The sequence below is a fragment of the Haemaphysalis longicornis genome, unplaced genomic scaffold (genome assembly GCF_048455015.1).
Source record: "Haemaphysalis longicornis isolate Haplotype H1 unplaced genomic scaffold, Haemaphysalis longicornis Haplotype H1 scaffold_4, whole genome shotgun sequence".
In the NCBI taxonomy this organism is placed as follows: Eukaryota; Metazoa; Arthropoda; class Arachnida; order Ixodida; family Ixodidae; genus Haemaphysalis; species Haemaphysalis longicornis.
In genome coordinates, this window is record NW_027526361.1 from 73,223,040 (window position 1) to 73,236,561 (window position 13,522).

Here is a 13,522-nt window from a genome sequence, read left to right on the forward strand (position 1 = left end):
TCGCAATGCGAAAGACAGTCGTACTTGCCTTGCAAACACAAAAACAGCGTCATAAAGAAAGGAAATGCCTAATTTATCGCTTTGGAAAACACCACAAATACATACTCATTTCCAAAACAGTGAAAAAAAAAACAAGATGCTGAATTGAAACATATAAGGTGCTTAATTTTTGGAAGCTTGATTAGTAAATGACACTACTTTGGTTTTAGCAAGGTTTAGAGGCATTAGCCAGGTTGAGCACCAAGTTTTAATAACGGTTAGGTCAGATTGAAGATTGTCGTAATCATGGTTAGATTGAATTTTACGGTATAATACGCAGTCATCCGCAAAACGTCTGATGTAAGATTTAACGAGAATGGTAGATCATTAATATAAACTAGAAAAAAAAGGGCCCGAGTACGCTTCTCTGAGGGACACCAGATGTTACAGGGACTAGAGATCAGTTGTGATTGCTAACTTATGTAAATTGCACCCTGTTTGAAAAAGTCTTTTATCCACGTGACAAGAGTAGGGTCGATGTTCAGTAGCTTAAGCTTGTGAATGAGTCGATGGTGAGGGACACGATCAAATGCTTTTGAGAAGTCTGGGAAAATTGCGTCGACTTTAATTCCAGCGTCTATAGATGAATGTAATACGTGAATGAAGCGAGCTAGTTGGGTGTCACATGAAAAGCCTTTACGGAAACCGTGCTGATGCGGAAAAATAAGGTTATGTTTTTGGAGGTAGTTAATGATATGGGAGTGTATAATATGTTCGATGAGTTTGCATATGGTAGTGTTTAAGGAAATGGGGCGATAGTTTAGTGGGGAGGTACGATCACCACATTTGAAAAACGGAACAACCTACGCCACCTTCCAGTCATGGAGTATAACGCCGGATGATAGGGATTGCTGAAATAGGGGGGATAATACTGGAAAGATGCTTTGTCTTATATTTGTCAGAATAGTTTTGTTTAAACCAGTGTTGTCAGCGGAAGAAGAAATCTTGAGATTAGTCAGAAGAGAGGTTAGCTTGAGATGGGCTTGATCATTGCCCTCCATAGAGGAGTGGGGCGGCACCCACAGCACTTCGACTACCCTGTATGGTGGCTTGCTTGAAAGTATGGGGTATGTCATTGGAGCCACCCAGCCCGACTTCAGATTCCAGCATACGTCTTGTGAGTCAGTAATTATGACAGTTGTCTTCGTTGGCGATAGATATATGGCTACGGCTAGTTTTGCAGCTTCTTTTGTTGAGGCTCGCGGCAGGGTGGCCCCTATGACGAGGTCTGTTTTTGTTGTCAGCACAGCCACTATGGCTTGACTTTTGGGGTATGCGGCTGCATCTGTGTAGACCACTGTGGGCAGAGATCCATATGTTTTGCCCAGAGCTATGGCTCTTGCTTCACGCCTACCCTGATGGTGAACAGGATGCATAATCTTCTGTACTGTAAGGATTATGATGTGCTTCCACCATTTCTCCGGTATTTCTTTTGTTGAGACAGCGAACCCCACTGGCATCAGTTTTAATTTGGCAAGGACCTTCCGGCCCATTCGGGTTTGTGCAAAACGACCTTTTTTGTTGGACAGGTGACCTTCAAATAGCTCATACTGTGTTGTGTAGCACAATGCTAAATAGCCTGTCTGTGGACACGTTCATTTGATGGCCCAGAGCCTGTTTTGTTGCTTTCCTGATGACGGTGTGGTTTGTCGGTTTCTCTGTTATTTAGAACTGCATTAGGCACTGAGTAAGTTATTCTTGACAGGATGAAAGCTTGGACGAGACGAAGTGCGTCTTTTTCTTTCATGCCTCTGTGTCAGTTGGTGACACTTGTGATCATGTGTAGAACCTGTACGGATGTTTTTGTAAGCCGTTGTATCATTTGGTTGTTCTTCGCATCTGATTGTATCAGAAGGCCTAGAATTTTAAGTTATGTGCCAGGTTTGAGGAACTGTTTCTTAAGTTTCACCTGGATGTCATCTTCTCGTTTGCGGCGGCGGCGTCGAGCCGCAAGAAGTTCCGACTTTCGTGGTGAGCATGGCAACCTGCATTCCTTCGCATACTGGTTGACCATATCTGCGGCGAGTTGGAGTGTCCTGCATACCCCCTAATCAATCAGTCCCCGTCCACAGGGTTACATCGTCTGCATAGAGAGCGTGTCTTAGGTTCGGTGTAGGCTGCAGCCACCACGGGGGGGGGGGGGGCAAAAGCGCGATTTTGAACACTAGCGGATACTCGACTGAGCATTGAGGGGTCCCCCACAGCCAAGGGTGATGGTGTCCGAGGTGACGTCCCCGATCTTGATTATGGCTTTTCGGTTGGACAATATAGTCGACAATATAGTCGTATGTCTTCTTTCCACAGCCTCTGTTGTTTAGGTTCAGTAGGATTGCCTCCTGTGCTACGTTGTTGAAGGCCCCCTTCAGATGAAGTGCGAGGATGGCCCGTGGGGAGTGACGAGTGGTGGGGACGAGGATCTTCTCCTTCAGTTGCATTAGCATATCCTGGGTCCCGATGTGTCTTCTGAATCTGGACATTGTGTCCGGCCTCTGCTTGGTCTCGTACAGGTGTTTGTGAAGGCGCTGTAGTAATATCTTTTCCATAATTTTGCCTATGCAGGACGTAAGAGGAATTGACCGCAAGTTTTGGATGTGTGGTGACTTCCCCGGTTTTGGTATAAAGCGGAATTCCGCCGTCTTCCATTGTGCTGGAACTTTCCCATCTGTCAAAAAATTATTGAAGTGGTGCGTGAGAGTTCCTTCGAAGTTTCCAGAACCTTGTAGGTGAGGTGGTCTAGTACTGGGGCGCTGCTTTTCTGCTTTCGGCGATGGCTGCCTTAACTTCGTAGAGCTCTATCTTTTTGTCGAGTTCGGCGTTCGGGTTTCAAGTGTATGAAGGAGGGGTGAAGTTACGTTCCGTCTTCAGGTATTTGCATTCCAGATCTTGCAGAAGTTGGTCCGTAGTTCCCTGGTATGCACTGAGTACGCGGGTCATGATCGATTAAGTGGCGCCGCAACTGCCAGGTCTTCCTCAGGGATAGACAGGCCTGGAGTCCATCACAATCTGAGCCAATTTCCTTTGCATAGGGCTGCTGCGTACACTGCTACTTGTTTGTTTATCTCACCTATTTTCTTGCGGAGCTTGTGGTTATGCTTCTGATTTGTCCATCTTCTGGTGAAACTGACGGGCTTCCCACAGTTGCTTAAGTTTAGAGTCTACACAGGGATTCTTGTATGTGGTGGCAATGACTTGGGTATGGGTTTTCGTGTCTGAGACCATCTGCCGCACCCAATGCTGGTACGAGAGTTCTGTGCATTCCTCCCGAGATATTCTGGCCTTGCGGAATCGGTCCCAGTGGGTAATGCGGGCTGCACTGATTTTGGATTTATAATTTCTGCCTTTTACTACAAGACGGATGATCCGAGGTTAGTTTCAGTAGTCATCCCCGAGACGTCGAGTGAACCTGCGAGTAACGAGATGTCTCGGCACGTTTCTCTAGACCTACTGGTGCCAAGTCTGGTTGTGGTCTCAGGCTCATTTAGCAGGTCGAGGTGGTTTTGGTTGACTACGTTAACTATCGCCTGTCCTTTCTCGGTGTTGTTGCTATACCCCCCCATCTGGTGTGAGGCATTAAAATCACCTAGTGTAACTGTGTGTGTGTGTGTGTGTGGGGGGGGGGGGGGGGGTTCCTTGCTAACTCTAGGCCTTTCTGCACAGTTTCCTGTACTCCGGGTTGCTTGCGTGAGGGGCGACAGTATGTTAAGAATAAATCGGCTGGTCCTTTCCTTGGTTTAGCGCGAGTATCTCTACAAGTGTAGGCTCGCAGTCCCTCTGTGGGGTAATATGCTGTGTCGCCGAAATGCTGCTCCACACGAGCGTTGCTGTTGCTTTTCCGGACGGGTCGGCGTATGTTATATATCCATGCAATCAGGCGTTTCCATTCGTTTCTTGGGGGCCTATTATATTTGGTTGTGAGATCAAGGATAACAGGTATTGTAGAAGTGCACCCGTCTTGTCTTTTTTGCCGCGACAATTTCACAGCAGAATTGCCGTGGCGTCGGGCCTATTGTTTCGTGGCGGCGTCGTGAGATCCAATGGTATCCCTGTATTTCGGTAATACATCCCTTGTCTTGGATACCATGAGGACGTTAGCGTTACATAGCGCATACACTAATGGGCATTTTAAAAATATCTGTATTTCCGGAAATGAATGTCGTAATGGCAAATGGGAGCCTGGTGCCATTTCCCGCGCTCATGCGTCCACCTGCGTGTGCGTGTGCGTGTGTTTGTACTTGTGCGCATTCGTGCGTGTGAGCGTGTGAGCGCATACGTGTTTGTTGGTGTGAGTGGGTGTGAGCGCGTGAGTGCGTGGGCATGTGTATGTGAAACACTTCCTAAGGCAATCTGCCCGCAGCAGTGACCAACGTTTATAGATACTTTTTCAGTTTCGGAACTGCGCCTTCCAAAGCGGGCGCGACTTTACCCTAGGCGCTGAGAGGGCGCTCCGGTCGCGAGTTGCGCTGTGTCGGCGGCTGCGGCGGCGGCTCCGACGGCAGCGTTGACGGCGTGCGCGGCCGGTCCGCTGGGCTCAAATTTGCGGCCGCGGTGTAGTTGCGTGTCTGCTCTACGAGTTTCTTCTTTTCGCTGGCGTTTGTCTTCACCCTTGCGGTAGAAATTTCTTTCATGTGCTGGTCTTGGTGCAATGCCGACTTGCTTAATTCGCAGTCGGCTGTACGAGATTTTACAGCCCACCTTAGCAGTGATGCTTGTGAGGAGGCTGGGCACATGCATCGTGCATGGGGCACGTGCCATTTACAAAATGTACAACTGTGAGGAGGAGGGAATGAATATAGCTCCTCAAGCTAAAGAACTAGTATTAAAACAAAACAGACTAGTAAAAAAAAGCAAAAATTCTTAATGCTATCAATATAACCGGAAAACTTGCAACTCAAATCTCGATACAAAACTTCCTAATTTTTCCAGGATTTTGGGTTAGCTTTGACCGGCGAAACAATTTAATTTCTTCGGAACAACAAAGGATACGCGGATGTCTTTCATAAAGGAAGCATGCACTTGCTGCGCATGGCTATCAGGAAATATCATTCGTGCTGCAACGAATTTGCGCGATTGGTATGGCACTTGACAGCTATACTGCTACGTGAAAATTGATTTAAAATGCTGTCATTGTTACTGGTATTTTATCCCCCTCTAAAAATCACTGGGCGTACGTACACCTCCTTGCATAATAGGCCCGTTGCAAATAAATCACTAACTGGAATAGCGCGGCAACAACGTTGAGCAACTTCCGAGAACTGTTATTTATTTTCGAGTACGCAGCTAGAGCTAGCTGGTCACAACCCGAGATGCCGGGGCGGAACGTACGCTACGGGAGGGCCGGTATTTGCATGAGGGCGAAGGAGTCCAACAGTGAAAAAAATCACCTGACCACCAACCCTACGTAACGTGTTAAGCCACGTAGTTTTTTTTTTGTTTTTTGCTTTTTTCCTGAGGGTTGTTGTATTTCTCTGCCATTCTTTTCTCTCTCGCGCGCGCGCTGCGTTTGCCCGGCGTTGCACGCGCGCTCCGGAAAGTCGACGTTCTCATGTGGTGCTGATTATTCTTCTCCGTCCCTGCCCTAGGTTCAAGCGCACCGAGCTTTTCTTGCGCGCTCACATCCCGGCGCTCACATGCGGTTTCAGTTATGCTTTTTTTCCGAGCGTGGGTTGGCGCACGCATCTGGTAATTGTGTACGTTCTTGGAGGCAAACTGCTACAATAAACAGAAAGCAATACAAATTTTTTTGCCCCTTGTAGTGGTTCTTCTGAGTCCACTCCTCCACAAGAGCTGCATACGCGTGCTCCAGTAGGCTGAGTAATTGCGTGTCTCTACAAGTTTATTCCTTTCGTTTGCGTTTGTTTTTTACCCCTGTGCGCGAACCGTGCCCTTACAGTGCGTTCAGTTTGTGACGCTATTTAACAGTGCCGATTTCATCGAGGATTTCGTTGACTCCGTCAATACGCTGTGTTTTCTTTGATGGCTTACCGAAATGCCAACGTGCTCCGCACCTGGCTGTACGAGCAGATACAGAAGCAACACTCAGAAGCGTCGCTTTTTAGCGCCGCCATCGGATCCATATTTCCCCGCGCTGTCAAAGAGCTAGGGAAAACGCGCAAGGTATGTGGACTTCATTTTCTCGAAAAGGACGTTGCGAAGAAGTACAGGTAAAGTCGCCGAGATCGACCGGGCTCACACTGAAGGAAGGTGCAGTTTCCGTTAACTTTCCCAACTTTCCCAGCAACTTAATGTGTTGCGGAAGCAGACTTGGCGGCGATCTCCGAAAAAATTCCCCGCATTTCCCCGAGGGGAAGAATGTGAAAGTGCGAATGCACGAGTTGAATTTGCGCGGTTCGGTAATGTTCGCGAAAGAGAGATCACAGACACACACACACGCAACTACAAAGAAAGAAAGATGCATTTATTCACAGACACCTATTTGTGTTGTCGTTGTACTTGATTGCTAGAGCGGATCTCAGCTTTGAAATTTCGTGTCAGTACTCCTTTAAGCAGGTGCATTAGCCCTTCTCACGCCCGATTCTTGGCCAATCCCCCACGTGGGTATGTGCCATGTCAGCGGCCAGGCAGCGCGCGCCCATCTCCCCCCGTTGCCAACGAAGACGAGGAGATTCGTGGCCAATCCCCCACGTGGGTATGTGCCATGTCAGCGGCCAGGCTGCGCGCGCCCATCTCCACGTGCGCGGACATCGCCGGTGGACGCAGGTTCAGGGTCGCTTAAGAAGTGCATTCGCACTTAAAAGAGAAAGGCAGCGTCGGCGACCGAGCTAGATGATTACAAAAGGAGAGCACTTGCCCATGGAGCGACAAGAGGAGTTGTCCAACCATGAGGCGCCTGTTCCCCTGCAGTGCACCGATTTTGCTCAGATAGCCGAGAATAGTGCGGTAATACGGCTCCCAGCCAACTTTAGAACGGCAGCACTCGAAAAAGAACCGAGGCAGCGTCGGCAAATTGTTTTTTACGCGGCCGAAATGAAAGCGGGGTCATACGTACACTGCAGTTGTTGTGAGGCACGATACCACCTATGTTGTCCACGAAACGGAAAGCTGCTCCAACAGTCGTGTGAGGAAATATCATTCGTGATGCAATAAATTTGCGTAATTGGCATGGCAAGATAATTTGTGTGCACGCTTGACAGCCACTGCTACGCGAACGTTCATTTAAAACGCTGTCGTTCTTGATATTTAAACCACCGCTTCAAATCCCCGGGCGTACGTACACGACTCCTTGCATAATACCGTCCGTGTTAAATAGATCTCGAACTGCAACGGCCGCAACAAAATGATGAAACATCCGCGAACAGTTATTTCTTTTGCAGTAAGCCAGAAGTGGTGAGGACCGGAGATGCCGAGCGGAACGCTCCCCGCTAGCAGACGACGCTCGCTTTCGTAGCGCAACTCGCAACCGCAGCGCCGCGGTGGCGAGAGTCGCGGCCGGCCGCCTTCTCTCCATGGCCGCGGCGGGGAGATACGGAACTGAAAAAGTATCTATAAACGTTGGCAGTGACAGTGTCCTGGTTCCGAGACGGCAAAGAAAAATTCGACAAGCCTCTGGACCTAAAAGCGAAAAGGTTGATTGCGCCTTGCGCCCGAAAGGGTGTCGGCTGGCTACTCCTCACGTAAATAGCAGCGGTTTGATGCTGCCTTCGGTGGCCAGAATCACGCGGGACGAGGGCACGGGGATTAGTGGTTCGATGACATCGAATAAAGAAGCACGGGTCACTCTGCCTAGGGCTCTGGGCCTTGACTCGCGATAGCTTTTGCGACATCTTTGGCGCCGAAACCCGGGAAATCGCCCTTCGGAGCATACCCGCATGGCTTCATCGATCGACCGCCTTCGGAAGATTTGCAGCGGCGTCAGGAGCGGCGTCATGCGGGCTCTCAGCTAAACTGAATGACCTGCTGCAGCAGCCCTTTCCCGACGCGGCGAGCCTGAGCCTCCCCGTCTACTAAATCGTGAGGCAAGTCGCTGAGCTCACGGCTCTCGGGAAGATTGCCGAGGCAACGGACGATGACGTGCTGGAGCAACTAAGAACTCGATGGAGCGTTAGAGTACATCCGCAAGGTTTCGGACTTCGTCTCTCGGGCACGGTTTCTTCTGAGAAATGTTCAGCCGAACTCTCCTGTAGCCAGCGAAACCGGGGGAGCAACAGCTTCAGCCCATAATCCAACGGGTACGTCACCATGCATCGCGCCGCGTCACAACATCGGACAGTAACCCTTCGGAAACTTCCGATTCCAGCGTTTTCGGGAATTCTGCATGAGTGGCAAGCTTTTTGGGATCACTACAGCTTGGCTATTCTTCACAACGTCGAGCTGACAAAAGTTCAGAAGTTCAAGTACCTGCTGATGTACTTGATCGGCGATGCAAGGCGAGCCATTGAGGGTGTCCGACTCTCGGAAGCGAACTACTACGTTGCCGTGAGAACCCTCGTTAACGCTTTGGCAGTACAGAGTTGCTGTTTCACGAGCATATCGATTAACTGATGGCATTGAAACTGATACGTAGCTCGACGGATATCGAGAGGCCCCGCTAGTTGTACGACAAGGTCCATTTCCGCGTCAGCGCCTTGGACGCCCCGGGAGTTCCGCAAGAACAGTATGCCATGAGCAACGTGTCGTCTCGAAATCGGTCCTTCAAAGTGGAAGGAGGATGGTGCTGTCGCTCTCATAGACTGTACGGGCATCTTCATCCGCGAGCACGTTACCGATGACTCCGCAGTGACATGGAAATTACTGGAATCTTACGTCATGGCCGGCTGTGATGGCTTGCTGGAATTTTTCTCTTATCCGTCCCCAGTTGGTTGAGGGGGTCGTAGCGCAGAGCTGCGCGTAAGCTTTGTAAGGCAGCCTTGGAATCAGAGAAGAAAGGCCAGTTGAGGAGTAGCTCCAATGACATAATCAAGAGCCTCACGAATAGCTGCGAGTGCTTTAGCTGTCAAGCTCGTGTTTCTTGCCAGGTCAAGAAATTACTGGAATTTTTGAGAATCCAACAAGAGCAGCCTCTATCAGCTGCGACTCGTCGATCTGTCCTGAACGCTGACTTGAACACCCCCGAACAATCGGAGACACGCGTTTCCTCAGCGTTGGCTTTGACTGCGGAGTCCGAGTCCTCAGCCAGACCGGCGTGTCCCTTGTGTGACAGCCGCGGTCATAACTTGGCGGACTGTCGGGTCAACCTGTCGGCGACGGAGAAGAGGACACGACTCCGCAACGCTCACTTCTCCTTCCGGTGAAGCAGACGCAACCATGTGGCTCGTCAACACAGAACGTCGCGCTGCCTGACCTGCAGTACCTGAAACGGGTGTCACCTCAACGGGGTGTGTGGCATGCTCCGACTGGCTGACCACACCACGCCCAGATCGACGCCGCAGGTACAAGCTGGACGAGGTGCACCACCTACTGGGGTGACGGCTTCTAGCCCGTCTTCACACACTAGAAGAATTCCTTTGGGTTTGTTTTAACCGGTATATTAGTTCAGGATCTCATCATCTCAGATCCAGAACATTTCCAGAAACCTGTGGCCCACCAAAAATCACTTTCATAGAACAAATACTCTGAAACACTGACCTTTTCGTCTTAAAACTCAAACTGACCAACACCCCGCTGCGGAAACTTTTCATGCCCACACCTTTAGCCAAAAAAGCGTGATAGGCCTGTGCCCTTTCTGTGCAGCGGCGATTAAAAACTGCACGATGTTGAAATTGTTGTTGATATTTTTCACGGCCCTATCATCGACACAATTTCTACCCGACAAACAATGGTTGCCACTATGCCTTCAAGTTGTATAATCACCTTAAAATAGTGCATGATTTTATCCCACAGAACGGTCAACTAAGAATACTCAGCATGCCTATACAGGGATGCAGCAGAGCCGATCTTACAAGCTCCAAAACGCCAACTGTTTAACCATTTGACTCCTATTGTAAAACGCCTATTTATAATCCATAATCCATCCTAATTCATACGAAATTTGACAGAAAGTACTTAAAAAAACAGGCAGATCAGCTTACAGCCAGTCGTCTAGAAGGTACTTACCAAGGTAATCGCTAACAGAATTTCTGTCACCTCAGATTTCAGTAAACCTTAAAAACAAGCAGGGTTTCGTAAAGGCTATTCAACAATGGACCATATTCACACGATCAATCAGGTGATAAAGAAGTGCACAGAGTATGCTGAAACCATCTATATATCCTTCATAGATTACGAGAAAGCATTTTACTCGGTCGAAATAACCTCAGCAGTCATTCAGGCATTACAGAACGAGGGTGTAGACGAGCATTAGGTAAAAATACTAGAGGATATTTACAATGGGTGCACAGCTACCATAATCCTCAAGAAGGAGAACAGTAAAATGCCTATAAGGAAGGGCGTCAGACAAGAGGACACAATCTCTCTAATATTATTCAGAGCCTATTTACAATAAGTATTCAGAACATTAGGTTGGGACCAGGTGGGAGTAACGGTTAATGGAGAATACCTCAGTGACGTCAGATTTGCTGATGACGTTGTCTTGCTAAGTAACTCGGGGGACGAATTGCAAAGCATGCTTACCGCACTGGGCAAACAGCGCAGAACTGTGTGCCTGAAAATTAATATGCAGAAAACTAAAGTAATGACCAATAACCTCGGGACAGCACAGCTTTTTGAGATAGGTGAAGAGACAGTAGAAGTGGTAAGCGAATATATCTACTTAGGCGAAGTTGTGAACCTGGATCCCTACCATGATGCAGAGATAACTAGAAGGATAAGAGTGGGGTGGAGTGCATTCGGCAGGCATTCTCAGATAATGAATGGCAGCCTGCCATTGTCCCTGAAGGAGAAAGTGTATGACAGCAGCATCTTACCGGTACTCACCTACGGGGCAAAAACTTGAAGGCTCACTAAGAGGGTTCAACATAAATTGACGACGACTCAGCCAGCAATGGAATGGAAGATGATAGGTGTAACATTAAGGGACAAAAAGAGAGCAGGGTGGATCAGGGAACAAGCGCGTGTTCAGGACATATTAGTAGAAATTAAGAAGAAGAAATGGACGTGGGAAGGGCATGTAATGCGAAGGCAAGGTTACCGGTGGTCATTAAGGGTAACAGAGGGGATCCCTTGAGAAGGCGAGCGGGGCAGGGGGCGGCAGAACGTTAGATGGGCAGATGGGATCAAGAAGTTTGCGGGGATAAATTGGTCGCAGTTAGCACAGGACCGGGGTAATTGCAGATTATTCGTAGAGGCCTTGACCCTGCAGTGGGCTTAGATAGGCTGGTGATGATGATGATGATGATGATGATGATGATGTAAAATGCCTAATTACTGGAAGAGCAGGAATGAGTAGGGACGAAGCGGCAATACTTATGCAGGCACTTATCATGTGCCGGATATTGTACAGGAGGTCGTAACGGGAAATTGCTTACCCGTGAGAAAAAAAGCAAAAAAAGGCACCATCATCACAAAATATACGGCAAGCCTTTAGCTCCCAATTTTCACGATCCTCAAAAATGTTATTCTGTTGCACAATCTGAAAAGTAGCCCATCAAGCACGTCAAGCCACTCCAGTTTTTTTCTTCTTTCTGCAAACTCTTTCTAAAGCCCTTTTTCCCTACATCCCCAATCCCCAGCATGGAAGCATGTAGGCGATTGCAAACGCCGGCAAAACTTTGCTTTTAAGTGCGAATGCACTTTATAAGCGACCCCGAACCTTCCGCCGTCCGCATAGCAACAGCTGCGGGTGCGCGTGCTTTTCGTCTTCCTTAGCAACGGGGGGAGATGGGCGCGCGCTGCCTGGCCGCTGACATGGCACATACCCACGTGGGAGATTGGCCAGGAATAAGTGCGAATGCACTTCTTAAGCGAGCCTGAATCGTCGCGCTCGTATAGCGCCTCCTCTCCCCCCTCGCCTACTCTCCTAAAGCCCCTTTACTACTCTCCAGCTCGCAACACCCTCTCTCGGCGCGCCAGCCAGGCCACTACACTATAAAAAAAAAACAGCATCCGGCGCCAGGTTTCGATCTGCGGACTTTGCGGCCGCAGCGCGACGCTCTACCGACTAAGCCACGGACGCGATTTTTTTTTTTTTTTTTTTGTAACAGTAACTTTATTTACAAATATACATACAGGGCCAGATGAAGTGGTTACAGAGGTTTCAGAGAACAGTGCAACATCCTTTGCTCACACAGACAAATAATCGCGTTCGGGGACTGAACAAGCCAAGACAAGATTCAGCGTGTTTCGCCAGGGAAGTGGAAACTATTCGTAGACAGTGCCAGCCAAGCCACGCAGTGCTGGCGTGGTTCCTATTAGAAACACTTACAAATGGGCGATGGTGTCATTTGTTTACAGTATACAGTAATGTAATAGGGACGAGGGGTTGGGCGTAGAAGTCGTTAGTGGGCAGAAGTGGCCCATGGTGCTGTCCCGCTTCCGACCCTCAGATCAAGTCCCATCTCCTTTGCTGTTCTACCTTAAACTCCGTTAGGGCTCGTGAGCCCCGCGCCAGTGAGTCGCGAAGTTCAGTGTCTGAATCGGGCCCGTCGAGGGCGGCCACTGCCCACTGCGCCTTCTGTACAAAGTGCCTCCACGCTGGCCGCGGGTTTTCGGCACATTCAACCACGTCGACTCTCGCCCTCCATAGCGAGTGGAGACCTATGACGTGGACGCAGTCACGGAGGAGCGGGTGCTCCGAGGCCGCCTCCAAGAACCTCAAGTTCATCCAGGTGAGCTGCCAGTACGTGTCGAAAGAGCACTGCAGCTCGTCCCAGAAATACGACGCCGTGTTGCACTCCAAAAAGACGTGCTCTGCCGTCTCCCTCCTTCCACACAACAAGCAGTTGGTCCCTCCAGGAAGAAAGAAGCCCCTCTCCCCCTGTCTTGCCTTAGTGGGTAGAACCCCTGTGTGAAAGCGGAAGAAGAAATCCTTCGAACCAGAAGGAATGGGGAGCTTCCGCACTCGCCGGAGGACGTCACTTTTCATGCGCCCAAGAGGTGGTGAGCGATACATGGGGGGTGGAAGGATCTGTTCCACCAGGTCCCAGTACAACTTCTTCGGGGCCACTGCGCACAGGTACTCCCAAGAGAACAGTCCCTGCAAAAGGGCCACCGCTGCCGCCACTTCTTTGTAAAAGCCCGTTGCCCGGTTACTGTGTGTAAACTCCGCTGTTGTTGGCAGCCAAGGGGCCAAATGTGAGGAGCCTACGTTTTGCAGAGCAGCCCGAAGGAAACCGTCGCGACGATCCCGGAAGAACAAAAAACGCTGCACTGTCAGCTTGAGCTCCACGTTAACAAGCCCGAGGCCCCCCGCTTCCGGACTCCAGAAAATGTTCGTGCGACGCATAGGCTCGTAGGTGGATCGCCAGAGGAATACTGCGAACATCCGGTGTAGCTTGGCCACTGAGCCTGCGTCGATGGTCGATACTCTGGCCACGTACAGGACGGCCGGGTATAACACGGCATTGCAAACATGTGCCCTTGAGAAAAAGGC